The sequence below is a fragment of the Morone saxatilis genome, unplaced genomic scaffold (assembly GCF_004916995.1).
Source record: "Morone saxatilis isolate NCDOM2014 unplaced genomic scaffold, NCSU_SB_2.0 Contig21, whole genome shotgun sequence".
In the NCBI taxonomy this organism is placed as follows: Eukaryota; Metazoa; Chordata; class Actinopteri; family Moronidae; genus Morone; species Morone saxatilis.
Window position 1 is genome coordinate 20176054 of NW_023339774.1, and position 10463 is coordinate 20186516.

Here is a 10463-nt window from a genome sequence, read left to right on the forward strand (position 1 = left end):
ATATATATATATAAACAAACAAAAAAAAATAAAAACGTCTTCTTGCTGATGTAGCTTGGTCATTTGTGGTGGTAGCTGCACACCTGGAGCTGAAATGAAGCCATAAAGGGAAAAAAACAGAAGGGATAGAAATATATATCTGTGTAGAAAAAATGTGCACAGATAAATGTGAGACATGGAGGAAAAAAAAAAATCTACCCTGAAATTCACCCCCCCACCTTCAGTGCTCCACTCCCCTCCACTCTGCACCGTGACAGCTCGGACACCTGAGCAGACCGGTTCCTCCCCTCTCCTCCTCCCTCCCCTGCAGCCGCCATTCCATGCATGCGGTGTCACCCCAACCCCAAAGATACACGCAAACACACACACACACGCATCCACGCTCACTCACACGCACGCTCAAGACCACCTCCAGGGCCCCTCTTTGGCAGGGCCAGTCCCAAGGGAGAGGTTAGTATGATGGATGTCTGATTGGTAGCCCTCCCTTAGGGCCTCCCTCTCCGTCACCTCTCTGCGCTCTGAATTAAAAGGCCGTTTGTCTCCTCTGAGTCCTCAGCTGTAGAGCGCCGGCCTGCAATTTCACAGCACTCAGAGAGAGAGGGAGACCATTACAGAGGAGGTTGTCAGGGGAGCCATCAGAGCCCGGACACGCCTGAGGGACTCTCTCTTTCCCCTCCATCTTTCCCTGCTCCCGTCTCCTCCTGCTCAGCCCACCAACACCTCTGTCCCACAGGAGGCAGCCAACCCTCCGCTCACAAATATATCAATATTCAAGGCCTCTGTTATGTTCGAGCATCTATGCACCTATATGCATATGCACACCAATCATGCACACACAACACACGTCATTTGGGACTTTGGCTCATTTTTAAATCCATCCATATACAAAGGTTTGAGTTTTCAGAAGAAGAAATAACATTCTTACTCTTGGAAATGAATCCTTGAATTCGTACACAATAAACATACTCTGCTGCCTTACTTGGTCTTAGCTAGCTAGCTGTGAGAAAACTTTGCGATATAACTGACATTAGTAAGTCAGTTTGATGCTTAAGGACCAGTGTGACAGATTTTGGAGGATCTATTGGCTAAATTAAATATAATTATGTTTTAATTAGTCTGTAATCACCTGAAAATAAGAATCAATGTGTTGTTGTTTTTTTAGCTTAGAATGAGCCCTTTATATCCATATAGGGAGCAGGTCCATGGCAGACCCCGCCATGTTTCATCGACATGTTTCTACAGTAGCTCAAATCGGACAAACCAAGCACTGCTTTTAGAGAAGGCCCTTCATGTCTTCACGTTACAGGGCCACCGTAGGTTCTCCTACACGCTTAGCAAGGGAGGGGTGAGTGGAGGGGCATTCAGTTGGTTGCAATCTGCAACCTCACCACTAGAGGCCAGGAAATCCTACACACTGGTGCTTTAACATTTACCGTTATCGCAAAATTGTCACAAAGGGGCCACACTGGCTGCTGTTCAGCAACATTAAAGAATAAGAATAATAGTATATATTTTTCTCATTGTCAGCATTAAACTCCATGGAAAGACCAAAACCAATATTGCATCAGGGTTTGCTTGAAATAATGTGTTATCCTGCCACATCTAAGTGTTTATTAAGGTTCTCAGTAGCCACGGGAAGGTGCCGACATAGCCTCCTCCTGGCTCCATCCCCCAGCCTCCTCGCCTTTTGCTGGTCTTTTTAGTCTCGAGGCAATGAATCGAACAAACTGAGATAACAGCACATTCTTCCATCCTCTCCTGGAAGGCATTCATGGTGAACTATAGGTGTACAGTATAGGTTTGCAGTGGTATGCCGATACCAAGGTAGGTATACAGTGGTATGAATATTGATGCTTGTCATACATATGATACCGTATATTTTTGTGTATTGAGTTGTATTGTTATAAGTTATAATTAAAGAAATATAGGTAACTGATGATAAAAATGATATACCTTTATACTGTGATATTTTCTGAGATGCTTATTGTATCCTACCGTTGTAACCTTAATACAGTATATATGTGTATATATATATGTATAGTGTATGTGTGAAGAATTAAAAGAGTTTGACAGAGAGGATCAAATTCTACCTCTCACCTTTGCACACATGTGGCCTTGCTTGTCAGAAAAGTTACAACAATTTTTGCATGCAGCCTTTTCCAAGGTGTGTTGGAGGAGGCTTGTGAGGAGGTTTCAGAGACTGTGCAATAATCTGACAAGCACTTTGTTTGAATCATCCTGAATCTGAAGTCTGCAGCACTCAGCCCCACACCTGTTCATACCCACTCGAGATCTTCGAAAAAACAGGTCATATAAATTTGAATCTTTTTATAAAGTTCAGTTCTTTTACTAAAAAAGCTGGGCACAGTAGTTTTTTTTTTAAGCAAACTTTACTCAAACATGAGTAAATTTAGTTTTTGTTGGGGACTATTTTTGGCTGCGGATTAATACACATTTGGTGCTGTAGTGAGTTTTTCTGGCAGCAAAACGGTGTGTGTGTGTGTGTTCGTGGTAATGAAGGAACATGTCACCCAGTGCAACGGTGTGGCTCACTGATGTGTTTTTAATAGTTTTTGGACAATAATGGCACAGAAAAATAAGATAAATCAGGCTTTGAACACACAGACTATACTCGTTATAGCATTATATTCCTTGTTGGTATTTCTGTATTTTCACAGAATATTTTGACAATGAGAAAAACATTGAATATTGCTATCGGTATCTACCCATGTTGTCATAAAACAACAAAACAAAAAACACTTTCATAAAACCAATGTATACAAACAGGATTCACACACTTGTATGAAGACACTTCCTCCTGTATGTATGAAGAGTATTTTACATTACAATTGTCCCTTCGGATTTCTTTTGTATTTTCAAATTTTTCATATTTGCTGTCTTGTAGCCACAAAACATTGTTTTCTTTTTTCTTTGACACGCTCAGCTTTTCCCTTTAAAATCTGAATTAAAAACCACAAGGAACTTACTTTGAAAGATGCTCGTGGAATTACTTTTGTGTAAAGCGCTCATATGAATAAATGTGTTCTGATTACAAGGACACGCAGAATGGGAAGCTATCATCAAGGAAAACAAACATGGCATGAATCTCAACTCGCAAATATAACCTTCTCAATTACCCAGAATAAAGGACTAATTCAAACAAAAGGATTCACCTTTCACCCTCTGAGCACTAAATCGCACATGAGTCTGAGCTCAAACACATGCAGACAAATATGCACACATACTCGGTGCTGTACCCTACATAGCACTTGTGAATAGATAATTGGAGCATTATTCAGTTCCAGGTGAGCAGGAGTCACAAGTCGCAGTGTGTAACTGTTCATCAGGTTGAATTTCCTTGCTGCAGTCAACCGCTGGGTAAAGTGGTGTGACTTTATATGGAGCAGTGTAAAAAGAACAGGTGGATGGGATCTAGGTAGTTGTAGAGCGTAAAAGCCTGACTGGATGCCTCACACTGTGTTGAGTTCAGCCCTTGTCATTGAGATATAATGAGGAAGATCACCTTTCACTGTGGGCCATCCTAATGAGGTAATGAATGGGGGTGTGCATTGCACCTTTGCCCTCACCTACTCTATTAATCAGAGTAGGGTCACACACAGCCGCCAGGACCCAACCTCCCCCATCTGGCAGCACTAATGGACCAAGCGATGGATTGAAGGTGCTTTTAGTTAAAGAGCTCTGGTTAGTAACCATGAGAGGAGAGGAGCGAGGGATGGCGTCCTTTCCCTGGGAAGAAAAAACCTGAGGAAATACAGGGGCGGAAGCAGCTGACTGGGAGAATGTTTTACACCTCAGAGGGAGTAGGAGTGAGAAGTGTGTGTGACGTCGACCTTTGACCTCATCTCAGCCACCTTGAGGAAGGATCAGGCGGGTCAGTCAGCTATCTGGACTGCCGATGGCGGGATCAGCAACTGACAGACATTTACTGTATGAACTACAATGAAGGACAGTTATATCTCATGGCAAGAAGTTGCTTGGGTTGTTGCGTTGGGTACATTTGTCAGGAAAGCAGTAAAATTAGACCAGAATCTGACTTTATGGTGTATTCTTTTACTTTTGTATGAAAAATAAATGTATAATTTCTGTGAAAACATGTCAAATTTGCAGGAAATACACTGACTGACAGAATATTAACATGCCAATGCAGGTACCAGGTTTGTTACAAAAACACTGTCTGAGTCTGACATGTAGCAATCTACAGCTAGCAACATTAGCTTTGTAGCTAAGGTGGTGCTGTTTACAAGCCCTAAAGTTCTCGAGTGGTAAATACGGTGTCGACCAACACAGAACAAGCATTGCAAGAAACTTTTTCCTAGCTAACTAGCTAAACTAAAAGAGCCACATTATAAAAACCTTAGCAAAACCTAAATTTTCTGATGTTTTCCTCCAGATGTAATCTTTAATTGAGCGAGACTTGGAGTTAACATGCTCGGGGCTTCGAGGCTGTATTCACAGCTGTGCTTTTTTAGCTAAATGCTAACATTAGCATGTGAATATGCTAGCATGATGATGTTTAGAAGAATGTTAACTAAGTTCACTATCTTAGTTTGCTGTGTCAGTGTGCTAACATTTGCTAATTAGCACTCAATACAAAGTACAGCTGCGACTGAAGGGAATGTCATTATATTTTCATTAATTAGAGAAAATAAGTGAAATAAAAATAAAATACCATGGAAAGCAGAGTAGATGCGACAATGAAAAAATAATGTATCAGTGGATTAAAGACTATAAGAGGAGCTCTAGAAAAGAATGGAGAAAGGGCCACATGTCCGAAGATATATTAGGCCTAATTAAGGCAAGACCATTAGGTCAAATGAGCAAGTTTGAACTCATTTTAAAATCTTTTGTCTTTCCATACGCTGAATTTGTATCACTTTTTGTTAAGTTCCTCCAACTATTGATGATGACTGATTCGTGGTATTCTGTAGCGAGTAGTCTACCACTTATTGTAAAGGACCCGCCTGTAGGATCTGCACCCAACTGAATACCACTCGCCTTTAAAGCGTATAGGAGAAGCTACGGTGGTTTGTGAAACTTAAGGCCCTATCTAAAGCCAGTGTTTGGTTTGTCCATTCTGGGCTACTGTACATAGTGGCCCCCGAAAACCTCTAATTATAAGGTAACGAAAACACGATAATTATTATGTGATCGGATTAATAATAGCGTTAATGAAAACATACCTATGAATATATTATTCAATTTCTGCCAATAGACCCTCCTAAAATGTTACACACTGGACCTTTAACAGAGACATAATGTGTCTTACTCAACCACTTTACCACTGGGAAAACGAGGGTGCCTGGACATCAGTAGAACTTATTGTTTTAAAATACATTCTACAGTTTAATTTAACTGTTGGCATGTTGATGGAGACTGTTTTTAAATGAAGAAAACATCACTTTAGTTGGACTGGACAAATAATGCCATTTTTCCCAAAATGGTCCCAAATCACACTAATTGCTATAAATTATGAACATATAATAAAATTTATTTTAAAGTTTATTTTCTCAAAACAGACTAGTTCAAGTAGACAAGAAATCTGAACATCATTTATCTGCCAACAAAAACTCCAGAAAAACAAATCTCTGACAAAAAAAGCTCTTTAATCAGCTATTCAGAGGCTGTTCCCTTCAACTGAATGCCAGAAATGTTCAATGCTGTGGCTTTTCAATGAAAATACTATAATTGACAAGAGAATTCAGTAACTTCCTTTTTTTTCCATCACTGGAGATATTTGTCAGAATTATTTAGAAATGGGTTTAATACTTGCTCCTATAAGGCTCATAGGATAAACCCCAACTGGATTACCATTGGTTACACGGACAAAATGATGATGACATAATTCCTTCTACAAGATGTAAACAAACATGGTAGAAATTATTTTATGATCCTAATCAAATCATTTGTATTTTCCCAGCCATTCTGAGTGTATATATACAACCTCCTCCAGTGGTCAGCTGTGTGCAGACGAAGAGGATCTGCGGGGGGAATTGGACCGGACTCAGCACGACAAAGTGGGAAGGCTGGGCAGAGGAGAAAAAAGGGGATGGAGAAGAGGGGGAGGAAATAATCTCGACTATGTATGTGTTCTCAGCATCTCGTCCTCCCCTGGCTAACCGCACCGGCGGCCACTTGAATTAGCAGCAGAGGATTATGGGCAGAGAGCCTCATTAATCTGGGCAACAAACAGTGGCCAGTGTGAATATTTGCACCCAGAAATTGAAAAGATTAAGTCCTATTTGACAATGACTGGCAGACTCTGTGCTGCAAGAGGCTACTGTTAAATATTCATATCCTGGACTCCTTCTCTTTGTCTGTCTGTTTCGTGTCTTGTGCAAAGACAATAATGGAAGTTGTGGCATTTTTATGAGCAATCAAGCCTATAAAATGAATTTCTTTTTCGTCACAAACTGGCAAAACAAGGACACAGAATTGAATATATTGAATTAATCATGAGAAATTAACTGTTATTTAGTGAGGGGAAACTCAAGTTTATTTATATAGCACGTTTAAACCGAACCAAAGTGCTGTGCAAATTAAAGTGCACGGCACACCAACAGTGAGTTAAATGACATCAAAGTAGTAGTAAAAAAGGCATTTTTTAACAATAAATGAAAATGAGAGAAGGAAATATCAAACAGAATAAAACTTGAAAGATCAGTATAAAAAATAAAAGATTATAAAATACTGTGTCAATGGATTTAAACCAACAATTTCACGTTTTTAACAAGAATAATGCCAAAAAATGAAATGCACAGGTCATTTATGGATATAGTTGCAGGGACATACAGACAAAGCCCCTCCTCTTAAAAACACACTTACATGCACACACCAGAAAAGGGGTGGGGGTCTGCTGTGACATCCCATCGTTCTGCCTGCCTTGTCAGCCTGGCAGGAGATTCCCTCCTGCAAACACTCAGCAAATACACCTGCTATTCATTTCCTACAAGGCAGAGAACGCTCGCCAGACCTGACAAAGCTATTTACCCACCTCCAGCCCAGCCTGTGCAGACGCTATCGCTAATGTTTTCCCTTCTGCAGGAGATCAATATGTTTGGAAGCAGACAAACAACCCTGCTCTGCCAGGCAGGCTCTTCCCGTTTAGCAGGCCACCACTGGGGGCCCTGACAGCAGATGTACACAACCGAATCAACAAGCAAGCGCTTCTCCAGAGTCAACACTGGACACAATCAACAGCGCAGGATCTACAGCGCTAAGAATGAACACCGTGGCCCATATGTGCCATACCAAGGATCAACACTCATCCTCACTCATGTGCCAAGTTGTGTCTGCTTCCAGAAAACAAACCACCGAAGGAATATTGATTTAGGCACGAGCAGGGAGAATTATCACTCAAATTTAAAGCTGCTGGAATAAACATAAAGCTTTATTCTGATAGTAAGCTGGAGGGCTGCACAGTATGACATCCTGGAAATGCTTAAGACAGGCGAAGCGAAACGATTCAGAGCGGCAGACAACTTTCCACCAGATAAAACAGTGATATAAGCTTGAGTAAACAACCAAAAACAAACCAGACAATACAAACAGCCAGAGCCAGACTAAACCAACATCCAGGTCCCCTGATCTTCTCCTCTGGATAAGTCCTCATGTTCTCGTGTTTCCTCTCCTCTTGTCACCTATGATCTTGTTTCCTCTCCTCTACCCTAATTTATTCTCCTCTCCTCTCCCTTTTCACTCCTCTTTTTTCCTTTTCTCTCCTGTGTTTCCTCCCCTCTCCTCTCATTTCCTCTCCTCTCGTCATTTCCTTTACTTTCCCCTCTTGTTTCCACTATACCTTTGTCATTTCCTCTCCTTTCCTCTTGTTTCGTCATTTCTTCTCCTCTCTTCTCTTCTTATTTTCCCTTCATTCCACTCCTCTCCTTTTGTACCATCCCCTCTTATTTCCTCTTTATTTCCTCTCCTCTCCCTCTTGTTTCCTCTTTTTTTCCTTTTTCCCGTAGCTTTCCCTCTTCTTTTAGGGTTTCCTCTCCTCTCCCCTCGTTTCGTGCACTCGTCCCCTCTCCTGTCTTTTCTTTGCCTCCAATTTCATTTGTTTCCTTTCCTCTTGTTTCCCTTCCTCTCTTCTCCTCATTCGCTCTCTTCTTATTTCTTCTTTTTAAGTTTCTCCTCCTCTCCTCTCCTCTGCTCTCCTTTGCTCTCCTCCTCTCTTCATTCACTCACATAATATCCACAGAGACATTTGACTATGTAACACAATTTTCACTTTTTAGTGTATTTATTTTCAGCATAATGAAGGACATGAAGGCCATATCACTGGAATTTACAGGAAAATCATGCTTCTGTTTGATTGTCATTTGTGGTATTTGATATTGGTGAATCTGAGGTAAGAGGGTACATGAGGAGGACAGGGTCAGAGGAAGCAACTCATTTGTGTGTGTACGTGTGTGTGTGTGTGTTGTGTGTGTGTGTGTGTTGTGTGTGTGTATGTGTGTCGTGGTGTGCTGTAAGCTCTGGGCAGCAGATCTAGAGTGAACGGGAGAGTCAGTGTATGTGCATTTGAATATTCCTTTTGACGTGAAGCAGCTGTGTGCAAATGCTGAAGGTGGTCATGGGGTTGATTTCTGGTTTTACATGTGTGCGTGGGTGTGTGTGTGTGTGGGAGCAGCAGGGTGAGTGTGGTAAATTGTTCTGTGTTGCGGAGATAACACGGGATCCCTATCAGCTGCATCAGGGGGCTTAAGACCCCGATGGGCGTGAGGGGAGAATGAATTTTCCTCACTACTCTGCATATTACAGGATTACACTGCACCTTTAGATATGCTTGGGCTGAGCCTATCTCTGCCTTATGGCTATACGGATGTAGATTATTGAAATAGACTGTCACACAGTGAATGAATTGAAGCAACACCACAGCGACTGTACAGGGTCCTGAAATGAAAAGAGATAACCGTGATAGGATTTAGCTTTTCTGACATTGTTCGGACAGAATAGTTCCGTATAATCTGGGCATGTGTGTCCACGCTGCTTTTTCTTTATTTATAAAAATGATGTTGTGAACTTAAACTGAGAACTGCATTCAGGGCCACTGCAAAAAATTCAGGGGCTCCCTTAAAAATGTCTCGCTTGGGCCCCTGAAGCTATAAATACCTATAATATCTGGCATGTTCCAGGGCCCCTGTGCAGGTCTGGGTCCCCTCAGTCACCCGTGCATCAAGCTCACATCAGGTGCGACAGAGTCTTTCATCCGTTACAAACTCGCCCACACAAACTTCCCATGCTGCAGAGGACGTGTAGGTAGAACAGACTGGCCTCTGGGTTTGATGGGGAGAACACAGAGAGCAAGGAGGGGCCATCCGCTTCTTCTCCTTTCCCTCAAACGTCTCCTTCGCTCAGCCTCGTCTCCCCCCTCCTCGAAGCCTCTGGCTAATTACTCCTTTTTTCAAATGCAAAGCAGCGGCAGAAAGTGAGATGATTTCTCGGCGGCCGCTTTAGGGAAGAAGCGAGGAGAGGGGAGAGAAAGAAAGCCACGGCAAGAAAAGAGGAGCGAGAAGAGACGAGAGAGGCTGAATGGAAGAAAGAGGTGACTTTCTTTCCTCGGCTGGCAGGGACCTTTGAAGTTGGGCAAGATGGAGAGGGGAGGGGGTCTTTCTGTGAGGGGATGGAGGTAAGAAAAAAGCGAGGGGAAGATCGTGTTAACGAGATGGCCTCTAAAGACGAATTAAATGGTGGGAGAAAAGAAACACGATCAGGCCTGGCCCTACTTATAGACTCCTCACAGACTCACTCTTTTCAGCGCCGCAGAGGTGTTCCAAAGCCTGAATTCCTTAGCTCAGCTCTTTAAAAGGCTTGGAGTGTGGGGTGTGTGAGTGAGGGGCTGCATTGGGGGCAATAGGGTGTGTGTATGAGTGCAAATGTGTGTGCGGGAGGGTCACCCGTCCTTTAGTCACACATCCCAGCCCCTCAATGGGGAGGTCAGGGACTTACACACCGATGGAGGGTCAGAAGTGGCAGGGATTACACGTCTGCTCTAAGCCCCCTAGATCCTTGTGTTTTCACTCCCTCTCACTGTTTGTTGTTTTGTGGCGGAGCAGACGAAGGAAAGAAAAGGAGACGGTCGGGGGAATTAGTGTAAAGCTCGGGAGATGAATGGGCATCTTATTCGCACCTCTTGTTGGCTGTTTTTCAGCCCCCCCAAAACAGCCCTCCCATTCCTTGTCGCAGTGAAAGCGCGTTAGGGTTGCCTTTGTGCGGACAAAAGGAGACTCCCCTCCTGGCTTTCATGCTCCTGGTGGAGCAACAAGAGGATTTGGCCCGCCGTGCAGCACCCAGAACTGCTCCAGCTTTGATTGGACATCGGCAGGAGAGAGCTCTGCCTCTCTTTCTTGATTAATCAAGTGATTCCAGTGCTCTCAATAACACCTTCTTTTTTTTACACACTCTTTCTGTGTCTCAATAATCCTCCCCCCCCCCTCTCCCCCCCC